Source organism: Capricornis sumatraensis, chromosome 5 (assembly GCF_032405125.1).
Source record: "Capricornis sumatraensis isolate serow.1 chromosome 5, serow.2, whole genome shotgun sequence".
NCBI lineage: Eukaryota > Metazoa > Chordata > Mammalia > Artiodactyla > Bovidae > Capricornis > Capricornis sumatraensis.
In genome coordinates, this window is record NC_091073.1 from 104,787,418 (window position 1) to 104,809,331 (window position 21,914).

Sequence of the window (21,914 nt, forward strand, 5' to 3'; positions counted from 1 at the left end):
AAGCAAATAGTTGTTTTCCACCTCAGTATTTCACTGTTTGGGCTTCCCTGTTGCCTCAATGGTAAAGAACCTGCCTACCAAGCAGGAGACAGGGGATGTGGGTTTGATCCCTGGGTCACAAAGATCCCCTGGAGAAGGAAATGGCAGTCCCCTCCAGTGTTCTTGCCTGGGAAATCCCATGGACAGAGGAGCCTGGTAGGCTACAGTCCATGGGGTCAAAAAGAGTCAGACATGACTTAGGGACTAAACAATGTTTCACTATGTTTACACTCTAAGACATGTATTTACTCTTCTGACTGTGAATATAAAGAACATAGACCAGAACCATTAAGATACTGTTATGAACACCTTGTTCCTGTCCTCATTTTTTCTTTCAAGTCTACAATGTGTTGTGTGCTTGAACTGTACTTTCCAGCAGCCTCTGTCACCTGTCACCCATCTCTGGTGCTCTCCCACCAGAATTTTCTGGATAGACACTGGAGGGTTCAGTTCAGTTCACTTTAGTTCAGTCGCACAGTCGTGTCTGACTCTTTGCGACCCCATGGACTGCAACACGCCAGGTTTCCTTGTCCGTCACGAATTCTCAGAGCTTGCTCAAACTCATGTCCATTGCGTTGGGGATGCCATCCAACCATCTCATCCTCTGTTGTCCCCTTCTCCTCCTGCCCTCAATCTTTCCCAACATCAGGGTCTTTTCAAATGAATCAGTTCTTCGCGTCAGGTGGCCAAATATTGGAATTTCAGATTCCGCATCAGTCCTTCCAATGAATATTCAGGACTGATTTCCTTTAGGATGGATTGATTGGATCTCTTTGCAGTCCAAGGGACTCTCAAGAGTCTTCTCCAACACCACAATTCAAAAGCATCAATTCTTTGATGCTCAGCTTTCTTTTTTTTTTTTTCTTTTTTTTTTTTTTTATTAAATTTTAAAATCTTTAATTCTTACATGTGTTCCCAAACATGAAACCCCCTCCCACCTCCCTCCCCATAACATCTCTGTGGGTGATCCCCATGCACCAGCCCCAATCATGCTGTATCCTGCGTCAGACATAGACTGGCGATTCAATTCTTACATGATAGTATACATGATAGAATGCCATTCTCCCAAATCATCCCGCCCTCTCCCTCTCTCTCTGAGTCCAAAAGTCCATTATACACAGCTGTGTCTTTTTTCCTGTCTTGCATACAGGGTCGTCATTGCCATCAGCTTTCTTTATAGTCCAACTCTCACACCCATACTGGACTACTACTGGGAAAACCATAGCTTTGACTAGACGGACTTTTGTTGGCAATCTCTCTGCTTTTTAATATGCTGTCTAGGTTGGTCATAGCTTTTCTTCCTAGGAGCAAACATCTTTTAATTTCCTGGCTGCAGTCACCATCTGCAGTGATTTTGTAGCCCAAAAAACCAAAGTCTGTCACTGTTTTCACTGTTTCCCCATCTACGTGCCATGAAGTGATGGGACCAGATGCCATTGATCTTAATTTTCTGAATGTTGAGCTTTAAGCCAACTTTTTCACTCTCCTCTTTCACTTTCATCAAGAGGCTCTTTAGTTCTTCTTCACTTTCTGCCATAAGGGTGGTGTCATCTGCATATCTGAGGTTATTGATATTTCTCCCAGCAATCTTGATTCCAGCTTGTGCTTCATCAAGCCCAGCGTTTCTCATGATGTACTCTGCATAAGTTAAATAAGCAAGGTGACAATATACAGCCTTGATGTACTCCTTTTCCTATTTGGAACCAGTCTGTTGTTCCATATCCAGTTTTAACTGTTGCTTCCTGACCAGCATACAGATTTCTCAGGAGGCAGGTAAGGTGGTGTGGTATTCCCATCTCTTGAAGAAATTTTCCACAGTTTGTTGTGATCTACACAGTCAAAGGCTTTATCATAGTCAATGAAGCAGATATTTTTCCATAACTCTCTTGCTTTTTCAATGATCTGACAGATGTTGGCAATTTAATCTCTGCTTCCTCTACCTTTTCTAAATCCAGCGTGAACATCTGGAGGTTCATGGTTCACATAATGTTGAAGCCTGGCTTGGAGGATTTTGAGCGTTACTTTGCTAGCAGTGAGATGAGTGCAATTGTGCGGTAATTTGAACATTCTTTGGCATTGCCTTTTTTTTGGAATTGGAATAAAAACTGACGTTTTCCAGTCCTGTGGCCACTGCTGAGTTTTCCAAATTTGCTGGCATATTGAGTACAGCACTTTCGCAACATCATCTTTTAAAGTATGAAATAGCTCAGTTGGAATCCTATCACCTCCACTAGCTTTGTTTGTGGTGATGCTTCCTAAGTCCTGCTTGACTTTGCATTCCAGGATATCTGGCTCTAGGTGAATGATCACACCATTGTGGTTATATGGGTCATGAAGATCTTTTTTGTATAGTTCTTCTGTGTATTTCTGCCACATCTTCTTAATATCTTCCTCTTCTGTGAGGTCCGTACCATTTCTGTCTTTTATTGTGCCCATCTTTTCATAAAATATTCCCTTGGTATCTCTAATTTTCGGGAGGATTAAGACTATGATATTGATATTGTGGTATTTATGCAGCAGCCTAAAGGCCAGCTGTCCATTTCTTGCTTTCTTGTCCATCCCAGTGCTGGATTTCCTTGAGGAGCACAAGCTTTCTCTAGAGACCCAATAGTACCAAATTTAAGGACTGGAGAACAGCAAGTCTTAAATTTGGAGTAAACATAGATCCATAATTCCCTGCCCCACCTTTGTGTCCTGATTCCTGTAGCCTCTTTCACCTTTCACTTCATAGGCAGAATAACTTCGTTTATTCATCCAAAATGTATTGAGTGCTCGTTCCGTACCCTGCTCTTTTCTTTGTGCTAGGGGTGCAGTGGTAAGTAAGATTCGACATAGTGAGAACAGAGTCCTGAGTTTCAGGGAGGAGGCTTACAGTCAATGGTGTAGAAAACTGTGCAGGCAGCTTCTTTACTGTCTGAACCGCCAGGGAAGCCGGATAAGGAAGAGCAGTGGGAGGATATGTGGAGAGCTGTGTGCTACAGACAAAGGCTACATCTGTACTTCTTTTGTGTTTCTCTGGGAGGCCACGTTCTGTATTATTACTATTCTCCCACTGGGCTGTTCCTAAGGTCTAACATCTGAGATATGTTTAAGTTCAGCCTGATGTTACATAGTTTTTGTATTTATTTTCAAATGTCCCTAAATAATTACCTGTCAAACAAAGGGGCATCAGATTTTGAAATCCCTTCCCTATTGTCATATCCATATCCAAGAAGGCTTTCCCATTGTTCATAGTAATTCTTCTTTTTGGAAACTTACCCAGCATTTTGTTTCCTTTTTATGGCAAGTTTTCTTATTCTAAATGGTATAATATTTGTTTTCATGCTTTATTCTTGATTTCATGAATTTGAGAGTCTGAGACAATATTTTTCAAATGAAACAGACTTATGAAGTTATTCCCTTTTGCTCTTTCATACCACATACACTCTTCCACTTACAGAAAAAAAAAGGCTAAAACCAGCCTAGCCTCCAAGACTAGTCTTTGTAAATAATACAACAGAGTTCTTACATTCAACATAGTCATCAGGTATGAAGCTAGAACTTATTATGAAGCTTAGTTGGCTATGAAAGGTGGGATATTCACCCTCACACTCCTTACATAGGGACTATTGACATTTTTCTGTCTTATGTTATAAATCCAATGCAAAGTGAAAGATAAATCCTCCAGCTAAAGATTTGTGATCAACTTCATAAAGCAAGAACATGTAACTTTATGTCAGCATTTAGAAAGTGATTACATCTGATAGAGATGTGGCAGGGGCAGGGGTAGTGGTAAAGAAGGTGGTATTACATTTCAATAAGCATTTGGAAATCTTTGCAACTTAAGGCTGTACAAATAGACCTAACCAAAAATGGAAAAGTTGTGGCTATTTGTGATGGATATTCCAGCAGTGATATATTATGTTCTTTTGCATTTTTGTTTATTCAGCTTGATGGAGGATATAAAAAGGTGCTTTTGATTAAGCACTTTAATATCTTATATTTATAGAGTACCTTTCACTCCAGAAGTCTTAATAAACTATGTTTATAGAGCTTTATAAATCTTAAAAAGTATTAGACTTTTCTTTACTGGGAATGGTAGGGAGTCATCTGTGGTAGACATCTACCCCGCTGAAGGAGGTGAGAAATTCAGGTCAAGCTCACCAAGGTAGATTCAGTTGGTACAGAAATCTACTAAAATTCTAGCTATTGGACAAATCCTGCCTTGCCTTGTGAGTTTGAGGAGGGAGGAGTCAGGTGAGAAGATGAGTTAATCTGTTTAATTAATTGATTAATCTCCTATTTAGATAGTTGATATTGAGCCTCTTTGTTCTTGCTAGTGTATGAGAAAGGTTCCAAAGTTTTGGTATTTCCTGTCTGAAACCATGAACTCATTTCTACCAGCTTTATTAAAAAGTAAGAAAAATGCTTCATGAATTATCTACTTAAACTTTTCTAAGATATTTTGTTTGGGACTCAACTATCCTATAGTTGTAATGAACAATAATGGTGAACATTTATGATTGTGTGTGTGTTAGTTGCTCAGTTGTATCTGACTCTTTGTGACCCTGTGGTCATTGGGTTCATAGTATCAATATGAGTCACTGTTCTTATAAAAGTTTCAGGTGCTCATTCTTGACAACTAAAAAAACAACCAAAATACAGCTAATTAGCTATAAGAATGGAAGTAAAATTATAATCTACAAGCAATATATTTATTATCATGTTCTTGAGACTTTAAGTGGCATTCAATATTTAATATTCAGTATGAATTCCCTCTCTCTCTGTGTCTGTCTTTCTGTCTGTTTCTCTCTCACACATACACACTCCCACCCTTATCTCTAATTGAAGGAATCCTAAATCAGGATTCAAGAGACCTCTAGGTTAATCTTGGTTTTTGTTGCTAATGAATTTTCTGGTCAATCTCTCTCCAACCTTAGTTTATATTACTATCTATGGAATGCAGTAATGGAGAAAGTTGATAAATTACGATGTGTGTGTACGTGTGTGTGTGTGTGCTCAGCTGTGTCCAACTCTTTGCGACCTCATGGACTGTAGCCTGCCAGGCTCTTTTCTCCATGGAATTTTCCAGGCAAGAGTACTGGAGTGGGTTGTCATTTCCTACTCCAGAGGATATTCCCAACCTAGGGATCAAACCTGCATCTCTTGTGTTTCCTGTATTGGCAGGTGATTCTTTATCACTGTGCCACCTGGGAAGCCCCATGGTATGTTAAATATATTAATCATCTGAGGAATTTGTATGACTTATTCAAATCTCACTAGTCAAGTTAAAATTCTTCTCGGTCCTATAAAATCATTTCATAATCTAAACTTTACAACTACATTAATCTTTTTAGACTACTATGTTATCTCTTACTGCATGAAGTTAGGCATGAATGGATTTATGGCATGAATGGAAACTGGGCTATAAAAGCTGCCCAATTTCCATTGGAAACTTTGAAATTCTGAATTATTTAGTACTTATCTATAATACATTCAGTTGAATTGAGGAAGACATCAAATTCTAATAATAATAAAATGTATTATTTTATAAGCATCAAAAAATACTTTATCTATATTATAGAAGGACATTAAGACCTACCTTGAAATAGACCTAGGGTATAGCTGTACTCTTAGTCAATGCTTCAAGCTTCCATATATTCAAATTTATGTAAATAACATAACTGTCATATTTGGGATATACTATAGCTGTTTAATTTATAATGATGACTTTCCCCCCTCATTTCCATTACTTTGTTTTTCAGGAACTAGCAATGTAACTAAGCTCTGAAATTTGAAAGTTCATATTTTGAATCAAAAGATTAGAGCAGTATTTATAAAGAAGTAAAATATCGTAGTTTGGAGGAAAACCCCATATGTGCTATTTCATTATATTATGACAGGTATAATTTCAGATGACATGTATGTTTATCTTGTTGTTCCAGGAAGGCAAAACAATCTAATGCCTTGTTCACACTGTTTAAAGACAGCCAACTCTACTTTCTTTGTTCCCTATTATATTTCTCAGAAAATTGCTTGCATAAGAACTCCCCCAGATAACATTCCTATATATTAGGAAATGGATTATGCCTGTACACTTGGAAACAACTGATCCTGTAGGCTGGATTTCATGGGAAAATAAAAAATGAAAAAAAATGCATTTTTATGAAGTTAACTGGGCTAATACAATTTCTAATTTAACTATCTGTGTAAAAAAGCAGAGCTATCACTTTGCCAACAAAGGTCCATATAATCAAAGCTGTGGTTTTTCTAGTAATCGTGTACAGATATGAGTGTTGGATCCTAAAGAAGGCTGATTGCTGAAGAATTGTTGCTTTCAAATTGTGGTGCTAGAGAAGACTCTTAGTCCTTTGGACAGCAAGGAGATTAAATCAGTCAATCCTAAAGGAAATTAACCCTAAATATTCATTGGAAGAACTGATGCTGAAATTGAAGCTCCAATACTTTGGCCACCTGATGCAAAGAGCCAACTCATTGGAAAAGACTCTGATGCTGGGAAAGATTGAGGGCAAGAAGAGAAGAGGGCAGTGAAGGATGAGATGGTTAGATAACATCACCGATTCGATGAACATAATTTTAAGCAAACTCTGAGAGATAGTAAAGGACAAGGAAGCCTGGTGTGCTGCAGTCCATGGGTTTGCAGAGTTGGACACGAATTAGTGACTGAACAGTGACGATGGCAACAATGCTGACTTTTATTTAGTGTCATGGACTGCAAAGAGTTGGGTTACAAATGATGGAGGCATCTTACTGTAATAATCCATTTTACTGGGAATGCCTGTACTTAAGAAAATAATTAAGTTCAAATAGTCCAACTAAACAGTTTTTGAGCCTCTATCGAGTCCTATGTTGCATATTCTGTAGAAAACAAAGTTAAAAGGCAGAGACCCTGAGTGTACTCTCTTATCTAACTGATTTTATTCGGAATTTTAGTAAGCCTAGTTAGTTTAAATAAATAATTGTTCTCCCCAGAGGTCAATGACTATGTTTCATCATTTGTGTTTCTCTTTTAACCCAAGTATCGTAAGTAGTGTTCAGTAGGTAGATAAATACCTGGAACATGAAAAACTTGGGAGATTTAGTCTGAATCAGGTATATTTGTACTTGATTTTCAGATTTATAAAAAGGAACATATTGATAGGGCATATAATCTGACAAATTAGAAGATATGTAGAATGGTTTCTCATTGTCTATAGATTAAGTCCAAAAATCTTTGGCACTCAAGAGCCTTCATGTTTTGCCAGTTCCTGCATACCTACTCTCTATTCCATGACTTCCTCCTATATACTCCATAGTTTAGCCGTGTTGAATTATATTTTGGCAATCATACATCCTGATTTATCCAAAAGGGACATGGCTTATACCTGTTTTCTAGGTATAATTATTAATAACTCCACTTTTCATTTCTATGAGTATTGGTTTATTTCAAGTGTGTACCCACACTAATTTGCATATTTCCTTAATGGATCTGTAGTGTTTCATGCTTCTGCATATTTTGCAAAATTATTTTTAGAGCTTCTGCCTGGCCATGTATGAAAAACATCTGGGTACATGTTCAACCTTTAGGTCTTTTCACATGCAGCCTAGGTGTTTAGTTCACTCAAAGTTTCTGGGAGCTTCAAGTTTCTTAAGAGCTGTCTAAAACTAGAAGAATCATGGAGGCCTGGTTGATTGATATATTCCCTAGAGTAATTCTGTTGATTTCATTGGAACAGTTCGAACACTGTGCCTTTCTTTGAATAATTCTAGGAACACTGGGTTTAACTTGGTTGTAATTTAGGACTATAGTGGTCCCTGCTCAGACTGTTCTACAAGGATCCAAAAACATGGCAGAGTCACACTTATTACTTTTTCAAAGTATACCCTATATTATTGCTGTGTGTTCAGTAGTCTCAGAATTCCTTTACTATTGTAGTAGTGCTTTCAGAGTAGTGCTGGTCTCTTCTGAGGGAACTAAGAATTTCAAACCAGAAATCACTGAGGGAACAGAATATACAGTTAGAGAACTAGTAATTTTAATAAAACTTAGGCTAGTTTCTGTCCACTTGCACAGATAAAATGCTGGTACCCACCAGGAACAAATCCAGTACATCTGCATGGTCAAGTTACTTTGATTTATATGAATGTGCATATGCACAAATTTACTGAACTGAGCTCCATGACATTACCTTCATCCATGATTTTACGTTTGTTTGCCTCCCACTCCCTGCCTTTGGCTTTTAGCTTTCTAGTTGAACAGTAAACATTTATTTTCTCCTTTGGCTCAGGGCCTGCAATTCCTGTCACAGTTAATATAAAACACTTGCATCTGCTAAAACAGCAGTGCTGCTGTGAAAGCCTGTAGTTCAAACAGTTTCAATTCTTCTTTTTCTCTGCCTTCATTTTTAGTCATGAGAATATAAGAGTGCAAAGTTCACAGTTCTTAAGGTGCTAGGGGAATCATTCATTCTGCCTTTGCCTGTAGAACTAGGAGAGCTGGAGGAGACCCTGGATGGTTTCATATGCGTCAAATGCACCTGGGGCTACCAGATAGGTCTGCGTTGTGTCTCATAATATGAAAGTGAAAAAGACTGTCAAAAATATTGTGAGATATATTGGCCTTATTGTAAAGTGAGAGAGAGCTTCAAGTGTAAAATCATTCAGGAAAAATCATTATTCTTATTAATTGTGACCCAAGGCATGTGTGATCGTACACATGTGATGTGTATGTGTGATCGTAGACTGTCCCCTGTAAAGCACTAAGTGTATTCTTAAGAAGAATAATTAAGTCAAATTAGGTAAGGTATGGAAGATAATTTTAAAATTACTGACTTTTTCAAATCCATGATGTTTCTATACCTGAAGATCTATGTGCTGTTTTGTTTTCTTCTTCATAATAGAATAATAACAAAAATAGAAAATATTCATAAAGATGGAATATATATACTATGTGTGAGTGACAGAAGAATCCTTAATATAATTAAATGTTGGATGAGAGAGAATATGCTTATTATTCATAGAATTATGAAGTTTATATTTATTAAAACCCCAAATAACAAAACTAACTTGCTTTTACAAATGCTATTTGGGGATTGAAAGGTCATTTCCAAAACTAAAGAGAAAGTTAGGGAACAAATGAATGACGTTCAGCTGTCTAGAGTCTACCAATAGTCAAAAGCCATTACTGTCCCTAAACTTAAAAGGACACAGAAAGAAAGCAATACCAGTTCAGAGATCTGAAGCTGTTGAGGGGAGAGCTTCCAGCAGGAGCTGGAAAACTAGACCACACTGCGAAATTAAGAAGAGGGACTTTTATTAGTTTGGGCAGCTATAACAGAATACTGTAGAGCAGGTGGCTTGTAAATAACAGAAAAAATTTTTAATATAAATTTATTTATTTTAATTGGAGGTTAATTACTTTACAATATTGTATTGGTTTTGCCATACATCAACATGAATCCACCACGGGTATACACGTGTTCCCCATCCTGAACCTGCTATAACAGAATACTGTAGAGCAGGTGGCTTGTAAATAACAGAAAAAATTTTTAATATAAATTTATTTATTTTAATTGGAGGTTAATTACTTTACAATATTGTATTGGTTTTGCCATACATCAACATGAATCCGCCACGGGTATACACGTGTTCCCCATCCTGAACCCTTCTCCCTCGTCCCTCCCCATAGCATCCCTCTGGAAGCTTGACATCCAAGATCGAGGCACTCAAAAATGGCATCTGGTGAGCACCTCGTTCTTGGTTCACAGGTAGCTGTCTTCTTGCTGTAAGCTTCACATGGTAGAAGTCAGGGAGCCTTTTTAGGCATCCTTGGTTGTTGTTGTTGTGCTTCAGTCACACATCTGTGTCTGAATCTTTGCTACCCTATGGACTGCAGCATGCCAGGCTTCCCTGACCTTCAGACAGGGTTTGCTCAAACTCATGTCCATCGAGTCGGTGATGCCATCCAACCATCTCATCCTGTCACCCCATATCCTGCTCTCAGTCTTCCCCAGAATCAGGGTCTTTTCCAGTGGGTCAGCTCTTCACACTAGATGAAGAGCCAAAATATTGCTGCTTCAGCATCAGTCCTTCCAGTGAAAATTCAGGACTGATTTCCTTTAGGAATGACTGGTTTGATCTCCTTGCAGTCCAAGGAACTTTCAAGAATCTTGAAAGAATCAGTTCGGTGCTCAGCCTTCTTTATGGTCCAACTTTCACATCCACACAAGACTACTGGAAAAAATATAGCTTTGACTCTATGGATCTTTGTCAGCAAAGTAGTGTTTCTGTTTATTAATATGCTATCTAGGTTTGTCATAGCTTTCATTCCAAGAGTAACTGTCTTTTAATTTCATGGCTGTAGTCACCATCCACAGAGAGTTTGGAGCCCAAGAAAATAAAATCTGTCACTGTTTCCACTTTTCCTCTTTTATTTGCCATTAAGTAATGGGACTGAATGCCATGATCTTACTTTTTTGAATGTTGAACTTTAAGCCAGCTTTTTCACTCTCCTCTTTCACCCTCATCAAGAGGCTCTTTAGTTCCTCTTCATATTTGCCCTTAGAGTGGTATCGTCTGTTTATCTTTTATAAGGGCACTAATGCCATTCATGAAGGCTACACCTTTATGACCAGTCACTTCCCCCAAAACTTCACTTCTGGAAACTATCACATTGGGCATTAGAATTTTAACATGTAAACTTTGGGAGGATACAAATATTTAGTCTATAGCAGAAGGGAAAGTATCTGCTCTATCTCTTTCCATTCTTAGATATCCTGCTATGTTTCTCCTTAACTAACTCTAGTTAAAGACAAAAGAAAAGGAATCCCATATAATTAAACCCTTGGGGGACAATTCTTTGGGGGCACAGAGCAGAACTGAGAGAACTGAAACATTGTTCTTTGAGTGAGGAAGGGGAAATGAGGTGGCCTATTCTCAGCATAAAGATACAGTAATGTTATGACTTTGCTGTTGTTCAGTTTCTCAGTCATGTCCAACTCTTTGCAACCCCATAGACTGCAGCGTGCCAGGCGTCCCTGTCCTTCCATCTCCTGGCGCTTGCTCAAACTCATGTCCATTGAGTCAGTGATGTTATGACTTGCCATTTGATAGATGCAGAACCCGAGTCTAGGATTGTTAAATAATTTTTCCAAGGTCGCATAGCTAATAGAACTCAGACCACTGCCTTAAATTTATGTTTCTTACTCAATAGCCAAGGTTAGTGACTGTGTTACATTGCCATTGCAATATTAATATTTTTCATTTGATTATCGCTGTAAAATATTTAATGAAACTTTATATATGAAAATAAAAATTTATGGATGGATAAACTAAATCCAAAACCAAATATAAGCAAAAGCAAAGACTAGATATATATGGAGGTAGTATAGGGAAAGTCAGTATGTACTGCTTTCATCTTCTTCATTCTCTGCTTCTATTGCATGCTTTATTTCTTACTTTCCCAGCAAAAGCTTAGAGTTCCTGTCACATCAATCCCAAATTAGCTTTTGCAGGCTAAGGGCCTTAGGCATGAATGTTTCTGTAAATTGGATAGAAAAAGCATTGCAATGGTCCAAAGGCTCCCAAGTCAGCTTGAATTTCCAGCATACTTTGGCCCAGAGCCTAAACTGACAGTCTGGGATGTGTGAGTGTAAGGGAAAGAAGTTGAAACTGCCTCTTATTTCATATTTTCAACATTAAACAGAAACCCAGAGGGACATGGTTCCAATATTTATCATGTGTATTACTTCTAATCCTTTCTAAGCTGACAATGTCATATAAACAAACTATAGCAAATGAAACTTTCTCAAATTAAAGTGAAAAACAAACCTCATGACTTGATATAAAATGTAGTATAACTATTATATGCATTATTTCAATGAGTAAATATTTTTTCATAAAATGTAGGAGTACTCAGTTCTACCACCATTTAAAATTTAAAATTTGGATTATTTTAACTCTTAGTATAGTGTGACATCATGGTAAACCATAATCCAGACTTCAGTTTGTTTAATTTAGATTTTCTTTTCAATATTCAGTGTCAAATAGTAGAGCCCTAAAAGGATGACAGAGCTAATGGCCATCATTAAGCACCAAACAGAGAGTTCATCAGCACCTAAAGAGATGAAACAGAGGAAGGAGGGGCCATCCAAATAGATGGCTTTACTGTAGTGTTTTATTTAAGGGCTCATAAAAGAAGGGAAGAGGGTGAGAAGACTCTACACATGGACATCACAGATGGTCAACACCGAAATCAGACTGATTATATTCTTTGCAGCCAAAGGTGGAGAAGCTCTATACAGTCAACAAAAACAAGACCAAGAGCTGACTAAGGTTCAGATCATGAACTCCTTATTACCAAATTCAGATTCAAATTGAAGAAAATAGGGAAAACCGCTAGACCATTCAGGTATGACCTAAATCAAATCCCTTATGACTATACAGTGGAAGTGAGAAATAGATTTAAGGGCCTAGATCTGATAGATAGAGTGCCTGATGAACTATGGACAGAGGTTCATGACATTGTACAGGAGACAGGGATCAAGACCATCCCCATGGAAAAGAAATGCAAAAAAGCAAAATGGCTGTCTGGGGAGGCCTTACAAATAGCTGTGAGAAGAAGAGAGGTGAAAAGCAAAGGAGAAAAGGAAAGATATAAGCGTCTGAGTGCAGAGTTCCAAAGAATAGCAAGAAGAGATAAGATAGCCTTCTTCAGTGATCAATGCAAAGAAATAGAGGAAAAGAACAGAATGGGAAAGACTAGAGATCTCTTCAAGGAAATTAGAGATACCAAGGGAACATTTCATGCAAAGATGGGCTCGATAAAGGACAGAAATGGTATGAACCTAACAGAAGCAGAAGATATTAAGAAGAGGTGGCAAGAATACACAGAAGAACTGTACAAAAAAGATCTTCACGACCCAGATAATCATGATGATGTGATCACTAATCTAGAGCCAGACATCTTGGAAAGTAAAGTCAAGTGGGCCTTAGAAAGCATCACTACAAACAAAGCTAGTGGAGGTGATGGAATTCCAGTTGAGCTGTTTCAAATCCTGAAAGATGATGCTGTGAAAGTGCTGCACTCAATATGCCAGCAAATTTGGAAAACTCAGCAGTGGCCACAGGACTGGAAAAGGTCAGTTTTCATTCGAATTCCAAAGAAAGGCAATGCCAAAGAATGCTCAAACTACCACACAATTGCACTCATCTCACATGCTAGTAAAGTAATGCTCAAAATTCTCCAAGCCAGGCTTCAGAAATACGTGAACTGTGAACTCCCTGATGTTCAAGCTGGTTTTAGAAAAGGCAGAGGAACCAGAGATGAAATTGCCAACATCCGCTGGATCATGGAAAAAGCAAGGCAGTTCCAGAAAAACATCTATTTCTCCTTTATTGACTATGCCAAAGCCTTTGATTGTGTGGATCACAATAAACTGTGGAAAATTCTGAAAGAGATGGGAATACCAGACCACCTAACCTGCCTCTTGAGAAATCTGTATGCAGGTCAGGAAGCAACAGTTAGAACTGGACATGGGACAACAGACTGGTTCCAAATAGGAAAAGGAGTACATCAAGGCTGTATACTGTCACCATGCTTATTTAACTTCTATGCAGAGTACATCATGAGAAATGCTGGACTGGAAGAAACACAAGCTGGAATTAAGATTGCCAGGAGAAATATCAATAACCTCAGATATGCACCCTTATGGCAGAAAGTGAAGTGGAGCTAAAAAGCCTCTTGATGAAAGTGAAAGAGGAGAGTGAAAAAGTTGGCTTAAAGCTCAACATTCAGAAGACGAAGATCATGGCATCCAGTCCCATCACTTCATGGGAAATAGATGAGGAAACAGTGTCAGACTTTATTTTTCCGGGCTCCAAAATCACTGCACATGGTGACTGCATCCATGAAATTAAAAGACGCTTACTCCTTGGAAGAAAAGTTATGATCAACCTAGATAGCATATTCAAAAGCAGAGACATTACTTTGCCGACTAAGGTCCGTCTAGTCAAGGCTATGGTTTTTCTTGTGGTCATGTATGTATGTGAGAGTTGGACTTTGAAGAAGGCTGAGTGCCAAAGAATTGATGCGTTTGAACTGTGGTGTTGGAGAAGACTCTTGAGAGTCCCTTGGACTGCAAGGAGATCCAACCAGTCCATTCTTTTCTTTTTTTGATATATACATATTTTTATTTTATTTTTTATTTTATTTTTTTTTAAATTTTAAAGTCTTTAATTCTTACATGTGTTCCCAAACATGAACCCCCCTCCCACCTCCCTCCCCATAACATCTCAGTGGGTCATCCCCATGCAATAGCCCCAAGCATGCTGTATCCTGCGTCAGACATAGACTGGCGATTCAATTCTTACATGATAGTATACATGATAGAATGCCATTCTCCCAAATCATCCCACCCTCTCCCTCTCCCTCTGAGTCCAAAAGTCCGTTATACACAGCTGTGTCTTTTTTCCTGTCTTGCATACAGGGTTGTCTTTGCCATCTTTCTAAATTCCATATATATGTGTTAGTATACTGTATTGGTGTTTTTCTTTCTGGCTTACTTCACTCTGTATAATCGGCTCCAGTTTCATCCATCTCATCAGAACTGATTCAAATGAATTCTTTTTAACGGCTGAGTAATACTCCATTGTGTATATGTACCAAAGCTTTCTTATCCATTCATCTGCTGATGGACATCTAGGTTGTTTCCATGTCCTGGCTATTATAAACAGTGCTGCGATGAACATTGGGGTACATGTGTCTCTTTCAGTTCTGGTTTCCTCGGTGTGTATGCCCAGCAGTGGGATTGCTGGGTCATAAGGTAGTTCTATTTGCAATTTTTTAAGGAATCTCCACACTGTTCTCCATAGTGACTGTACTAATTTGCATTCCCACCAACAGTGTAGGAGGGTTCCCTTTTCTCCACACCCTCTCCAGCATTTATTGCTTGCAGATTTTTGGATCGCAGCCATTCTGACTGGTGTGAAGTGGTACCTCATTGTGGTTTTGATTTGCATTTCTCTGATAATGAGTGATGTTGAGCATCTTTTCATGTGTTTGTTAGCCATCTGTATGTCTTCTTTGGAGAAATGTCTATTTAGTTCTTTGGCCCATTTTTTGATTCAACCAGTCCATTCTGAAGGAGATCAGCCCTGGGATTTCTTTGGAAGGAATGATGCTAAAGCTGAAGCTCCAGTACTTTGGCCACCTCATGCAAAGAGCTGACTCATTGGAAAAGACCCTGATGCTGGGAGGGATTGGGGACAGGAGGAGAAGGGGACGACCGAGGATGAGATGGCTGGATGGCATCATGGACTCAATGGACGTGAATCTGAGTGAACTTCGGGAGATGGTGAAGGACAGGGAGGCCTGGCGTGCTGCGGTTCATGGGGTCGCAAAGGTTTGGACACGACTGAGTGACTGAACTGAAAAGAAGGGATGTAGAATATGCAATATCAAACAAAGGAGTATAGTAGAGAGTACAAATAACTGATGCTTTATAAGAGTAAAGTATCATGCTTGCTGAGAGAATAAAGCAGAGTAATTTTTTAAAGATTGAGTGTAAAATAATTCAGGGAAAATCATTATTCTTATTAATTGTGACCCGAGGCATGTGTGATCATACACATATGAAAAGGATGGTGTGCTGGGCAGAAGCACTGGCGAGAGCAGATGCGTTGGTTTGGAAGCGGCGGGTAATACCCTTTGCTCATAGGGGTCCTGTCAGGATATTAGGGATAAGTAATTACCACTGACATTCAGTTAAAGACAAACAGAAAATGATGGGAGAATATGAACGTTTCCAAACCAAATCAAGAAAATGGAAAAGGAAAGTATGTATTCTCTAGGCATTTGGGATGTGGCAGGAGAGTGCAAGTCAATGCCATTTCCTCCTTGGTGTTACATTTCTTGGAAATTAATTCAGTCAAACGATATATGAAATTTTGCCAATTAATTTTACAAAATTTATAAATAAGTTGCACTTAACCTCTAAGTCCTTACTATTTTTACTACTATATAGATATCTACATGAAAAAATGGGCATCTAATGTTGCTTTATATGTGCATTTATCTCAATGCATATTGCAAATGCTTCCTTCAGTACTTTTCTGTATCTTTTTCATTTGGAGACAGATTTCTGAGGTCTTTTAATTTTATATGTGTATAAATGTATTTTATTCAGTTCATTGCTGTATAGGCTTTATTACAATTTATTTGTCCATCAGTTCATTTCAGTTCAGTCGCTCAGTCATGTCCGACTCTTTGTGACCCCATGAATCGCAGCACGCTAGGCCTCCCTGTCCATCACCAACTCCCGGAGTTCACTCAGACTCAAGTCCATCGAGTCGGTGATGCCATCCAGCCATCTCATCCTTGGTCGTCCCCTTCTCCTGTCCCCAATCCCTCCCAGCATCAGGGTCTTTTCCAGTGAATATTGTTTTTGCTTTGGCTCCATCCCTTCATTCTTTCTGGAGTTATTTCTCATGTCCCCTCTTTCTGTCAAAGGAGACTCTGTGGCGTACTGCTTAGAGTCCTATATAGGTATCTCATTTTTACTCAGAGAAGAAGAAAACTTGAAAGCAGTCTGTTCCCATCCTTACAACAAGAAAAAAAAAAAAGCTGAACAAATTGCAATTCAAAAGATTTTCTTGACCCATCAGAGATATTAAGTCAACAGAGCAAAAAACTAACATAAAATCTGTAAAGGGATAAGAGCCAACATGGAAAAACAGAACTTTCTATTGTATTAGTAGAACTGGTACTCTTATTGGTAGCAATCTGGTCTGTGAAGGCAAATTAATTCTTAAGTCCTAGTTAATAAAGTTACATGTAATAGATAACACCTCAAAAGAAACTGAATGAACTATCTTTATCATATACAGACAGCACTCACTTTGTGTGATTTGACATGCATGCATTTTTGTTACCACGGTTTAATTAGAACATATTAGCCCTCCAACAACACAGTTCAAATTTTAGTACCACAGTTTATTTTCTGTGAGTAATGTGTAAAATACAAACCTCACCACTAGCTTTTCAGTCCACAGATCAACAAATCAAGACAAATGATCAGCTACCAACTATGTTATTTCTTTCACAGTCAATAGGTAATTGGTCACTTCGCATCTGTTTACACATAGGGAAGTTTTTACTTACATCTCCTTTTTGTCTCCCATTGATAAACCCATGTGACATTTTACAAAATGAATAATCAAAAGAGGAAATCGGTTAACAAGATGAAAGAGTAGCCTAGAAATACAAAGTAATAATGGTGGAAGAAAATTGAGAAGTAGTTGTAATGAAAAAAAGGATGTGACATTGGCAAGTGACATTGGCACATCTTGCACATTGAAGGGACTCTAAGATATTACATGACATTGAAAATGTGAAGAATAAAATTTGGAAGTTAATCCAAACTAAAAAAGGAGAATGGCTATTCACCCAAGTCCTGAAAAGATACTCACTCAGAGTCAAATGTCACACAAGAAAGCAAGCACTATTCAAGCACTATTCCTTGATAGGGAATTATCTGGTGATCAAAGTGCTGCACTCAATACGTCAGAAAATCCAGAAGACCTAGCAGTGGCCACAGGACTGGAAAAGGTCAATTCTTATCCCAGTTCCCAAGAAGGGTAGTACTAAAGAATATTCAAACCATGGAACAATTGCACGCATTTCCCATGCTAGTAAGGTCATGCTTAAAATCTTGCATGCTAGGCTGCAGTATTATATATCCAAGAACTTCCAGACATCCAAGGTGGGTTTAGAAAAGACAGAGGAACCAGAGATCAAATTGCCAACATTCGCTCAGTCATAGGGAAAACAAAGGAATTCCAGAAAAACATCTACCTCTGTTTCATCGACTATGTTAAAGCTTTTGACTGAGTGGATCATAACAAACTGTGGAAAGCTCTTAAAGAGATGGGAACACCAGACCATCTTACCTGTCTCCTGAGAAACCTGTATGTGGGTCAAGAAGCAACAGTTAGATTCCTGTATGGAACAACTGATGGATTCAAGATCAAGAAAGGAGTATGACAGGGCTATATCTACTGTCACCCTGTTTGTTTAACCTATACGCTGAGCACATCATGTGAAGTGCCGGGTTTGGTAAATTACAAGCTGGAATCAAGATAGGTGGGAGAAACATGAACAACCTCAGATTCATGGATGATACCACTCTAATGTCAGAAAGGGAAGAGGAACTAAAGAGCCTCTTGAGGGTGCAGGAGGAGAGTAAAAGAGCCAGTTTAAAACTAAATATTAAAAAACCTAAGATCATGGCATCTGACCCCATTACTTCTTGGCAAATAGAATGGCGAAAGGTGGAAGTAATGACAGATTTCTTCTTCTTGGGCTCTGAAGTCTCTGCAGATGGTGACTACAGCCATCAAATCAGAAGATAATTACTTCTTGGCAGGAAAGCTATGAGAAACCTAGACAGTGTGTTGAAAAGCAGAGACATTAATCTGTTGGAAAAGGTCTGAAGAGTCAAGGTTATGGTGTTCCCACTGGTCACGTATAGTTATGAGAGCTGGACCATAAAGAAGACAGAGTGCCAAAGAATGGATACCTTTAAATTGTGGTGCTGAAGAAGACTCCTGAGAGTACCTTGGACTGCAAGGAGATCACACCAGTCAATCTTAAGGGAAATCAACCCTGAATACTCTTGGAAGAACTGGTGCTGCAGCTGAAGCTCCAGTAATTTGATCATGTGATACAAATAGCTGACTCATTGGAAAAGTCCTGGATGCGGGGAAGGATTGAATGCAGAAGGACAAGAGGGTGTCAGAGAATGAGATGGCTGGATGGCATCACTGATGCAATGGACATGAGCTTGGACAAACTTTGGGAGATGGTGAGGGACAGGGAGGCCTGGTGTGCTACAGTCCATGGGTTGTAAAGAGTCAGACATGACTGAGCAACTGAACAACAACAGCCAGTGGCTAGAACTCTACACTTCCACTGCAGAGGCCCGGCTTCCATCCTTGGTCAGGAACCAAGATCCCCCATGCTTCATGGTGCAGCCCCCCAAAAAGCTGTTATTGATGATGTTTGTTATTTTTTTAATTTGTTTTTTATTGAAGGATAATTGCCTTACAGAATTTTGCTGTTTCCTGTCAAACCTCAACATGAATCAGCCATAGGTATACATAGATAATGTTTGTTATTAACAAAGGAATAAAGCATTTCAATTTTCATTCCTAATTCTTCTAATATTTTGAATCACAATATAATAAGGAAATACTAATCTTGTTACTTTTTAATTTTTTCTATACATTTATAACCAAGAATAAAACAGTTTTTAATACCAACAAAAATTTTAAAGAAAATTTCATTTTCCCTATATATTATTAACATTTTCCCGGTTTCAGCTTGCATGGTTATTTTTATGGTTCTACAGTACCATGGAAAGCTAAGACTATGTATATAGATAATATATTGAATACTATATGTTATATATATATAAATGTGATTTTTAATTCATAATTTTATAGACATTTAATGTGATATTAATACTTTGCCAGAAAAACATGAAGTTCTTTTCATTTTTTACTTTTGAGGAAACACTCTTAAATTAACAGTAAGAGACATGCCAATTCGTGTTATGGATCTGAGATATAAACCTGGACTCTAGATCTTAAAGGCTATATTAATTTTACCATATCCAACAACCTTTATGTCTTTTGAATAAAAAGTACCATGGATAGCTCTAACTCTGAGACCCTCTTGTTCCTCCGATTCAGCTAAACAGTGAACATGAACTTTACTTTTACACAGTCAGATTCACATGCCAGAGAGCTCCATGCCATTGGGGGAAAAAAATCCCTAAAAGGGATAGAAAGGCAGAATGAAGATTGAGAATCATCTTCCAATGTAAAGACTACAGATGAAGGAATGTGATGGAAGGAAGAGTCTAATAGATAGTTGATTTCTATACAAACCTGCATAAAAATCTCTGTTTTGCCAACACACTGACTGAGATGACATTACCAGGGCTCCATATGAATCTTGGATGAGAAGAGAGGAAAAATATCCACGACATATAAAAGCAATTCATACTTCAAGGGTGTTCTTCCCCCAGGATCATGTTTCAGTCCCATCCCCTGATCTCTTACCATTTCATACAAATCCATTAATTTCAGATTTAACAAGAGGCAGTTTGGCCAAAAATAGGAGCTGCATTATCTCCTAGGTAGGAAGATGAAAGATTACAAAATTTATGACTAATGTTTTTTTTCTCTTGCAATCCATTCTATACAGTTGGGATTAGAATTAAATAGCAATAGACTTCCCTTGTTTTAAATTTTTCAAAAGTAAAAAAAAAATCTCATTTTATGATACTATCAACAAATTCTCTTTCTCTAGCCTCTTCTTTCCTCAGGAAAGCTTACCATTGCTCTTACTGTCAGTACTCTTTACTACTTTTCAAAGTTGACTTCATGGTTTCTTTTATAGAAATTAAACAATGTCGCTGAGAAATGTGTGACAAATGATGCTGGACTTACCTTTCGTAGTGAATGTTAAGAGCACAATCCGTGAAAGAACAAAGAACAAAGCATCCCTATTTGTAACTTGTGAGTCAGTTTGAAAGATTTCAAATTAAGGATTGGAAAGTGCTTCATTCATGTTGATTGGCCCAGTAAACTCTGACTGAGCTTTAGGGAAATACTTCTATTTATGTATTTTTAAGTCTGTTTAAGTCTGTCCATATTCTAGAATCTGTTTTGCATGTTAAATTTCAGGCAAAATTTTCTTCTCTATTCACTCTTATGTTTGATCTTAGCTAAACAATATGGATAGTAGATTTTTCTCTGCATTCTCAATTTTCTAGAAAGACATGGTTTTGCAATTAAGAAATCCACATCACCTATGAAATACTTTTGCTAAAGCTTAAAACCACAACGTGATCAGGGCTCTAGAATTAACAACAGAAAGTTCAAAAAGTGTTGGTGAAAGAGATCTGTTGAAATACATGAATGTGATGTACTCTTCAAAATATAGATTGGTGGAGAAGCTCCATGGTCAAAGGGAGTGAGTGGTTACTTGAACAAACAGATTGCAAAGTAACAGTAAACTACATATTAAGGAGAAATCTATAGATTGAGACACATTAACTAGTTACAGCATATGGATCTTATTTGGATTTTAATTCAAACTGTCAAAAACTGATCTATCAGGGAATTGTGAACACTACTTACACATTTTTAGGATATTACAGGAGTATTATTTGAGTATTCTTAGTATTGTGATTATGTTAAAAGGAGGTCTGTCTTTGTGAGATGCATAATAAACATTTATGCAAAATTATAAGATATCAATGAATTCTGAGATTTACATCAAGATATTTAATATTTACAACTTAAGAGGTTTGAGTAAATGTTATAAATGAAGCAAGGTTAGATGGAAAGTTGATGGCTGTTAAAATGAATGATGCATAAATGAGGAATCACTAGATTGTTTTTGCTACAAAAATAACAGCTATTTGATCTATCTTTCAATTATTTGGAGTGTTTTCAGTTTTCTGTATTAATCTACCTTTTCTATTTTAAAATGTTAAAATAATCACAAATGTCTTAGTTGGTGCTGAGGAAATAATAGCTCTGTCCCTCAGTTTCCTCAGTTGTAAAATGGAGATTATAGTAGAACTTCCTCAAAGTAATGTTGTAAAATATTAAATGATAGAGAACACAATAAGTTGCTTTGAATGTTTCACTTTCACTTTTCACTTTCATGCATTGCAGAAAGAAATGGCAACCCACTCCAGTGTCCTTGCCTGGAGAATCCCAGGGATGGGGGAGCCTGGTGAGCTGCTGTCTAGGGGGTTCAGAGTCAGACATGACTGAAGTGACTTAGCAGCAGCAGCAGCAGCAGCAGCTGCTATTATTTCTAA